Genomic DNA, 687 nt, shown 5'->3' on the forward strand with positions numbered 1-687 from the left:
CCTAATGAGATAGAGGAAAGATAAGGAAATGGCTTTATTGAGGGACATCGTGGGAGTGTGAAACACAACACCCTCCCCTCACCGTACCCACAGGCGCACTGGCCCGCGGCACGTCGGACTTCCCGCCCTCCCCAGCGAGTAGACTCGCCCGCCACCTCTCGTTCACCACAGCTTGGCATCAACCACAAACGTGTACATCACGCACTCACTGCTTGCACACCTTAACACACACCAAATCCAGCAATGCCTAGGAAGATGAAGGGAGCCAAACAGAACATTGAGTCTCCTACCTCAACGTGACGGAACGCCTACTGCACAACCCACCCCTACTGGCGCCTCACCACCTGATCCTATTGTACCACCCACCCCTCCTGACGCATCACAGAGTGACATTGCTGCTCTACTGCGATGGATGGTAAACAGGGATGAGGAGCAAAGGAGAACTGAAGTGATTCGGGAAGAGGAACGTGGGAGGGAGAATGCAGAGCGGAGACGTGAGGAGACGCAGCGTTTTGAGAACTTCATGGCAAGCTTCGCCCCCCGACATCAACCATACACAGATGGCAGGATGAGAGACCCCCCACAGGCGACCCAGTGATGCTGCCAAGTCGCACACCTGTGATGTATACACCAAAGGCCTCCTTCCAAATTCCACCTCCACTTGCACCTGATGTTACGTTTCAGGCC

This window comes from Penaeus monodon, chromosome 31 (assembly GCF_015228065.2).
Source record: "Penaeus monodon isolate SGIC_2016 chromosome 31, NSTDA_Pmon_1, whole genome shotgun sequence".
Taxonomy (NCBI): domain Eukaryota; kingdom Metazoa; phylum Arthropoda; class Malacostraca; order Decapoda; family Penaeidae; genus Penaeus; species Penaeus monodon.